The sequence below is a fragment of the Etheostoma spectabile genome, chromosome 13, assembly GCF_008692095.1.
Source record: "Etheostoma spectabile isolate EspeVRDwgs_2016 chromosome 13, UIUC_Espe_1.0, whole genome shotgun sequence".
NCBI classification, from domain to species: domain Eukaryota; kingdom Metazoa; phylum Chordata; class Actinopteri; order Perciformes; family Percidae; genus Etheostoma; species Etheostoma spectabile.
Genome location: NC_045745.1, coordinates 25,989,749 through 25,989,984, shown reverse-complemented (window position 1 = coordinate 25,989,984; position 236 = coordinate 25,989,749). Strand labels below are relative to the sequence as shown.

Here is a 236-nt window from a genome sequence, read left to right as displayed (position 1 = left end):
ACACCGGATCTAGCTAGACCGGAAAGAAAACAACAGGGACGCTGCACACACTTGTTTGGGCTTGCGAACCAGTCAAAGAGTTATAACGTTACGTTTTGAGTGGATGGCGAGCGCAAGACACTGAAATGGAAGCCAATAAGATTCTAAATGAAAAGTTTACTTTTTAAAGTTGCCAAATGGTTCCATTGACAAGACCAAAGTGATCTGTGGGCTTTGTCGTTGTGAACTGAGCTATC

General features: G+C 43.2%; 1 protein-coding gene across 1 annotated transcript in view; it reads right to left on the bottom strand.

The window, feature by feature from the left end:
• zgc:163098 (U2 snRNP-associated SURP motif-containing protein) overlaps positions 1-236 on the bottom strand; it is a 14,154-nt gene that overhangs the window by 9,075 nt on the left and 4,843 nt on the right. The gene's annotated exons all lie outside the window — the stretch shown is intronic.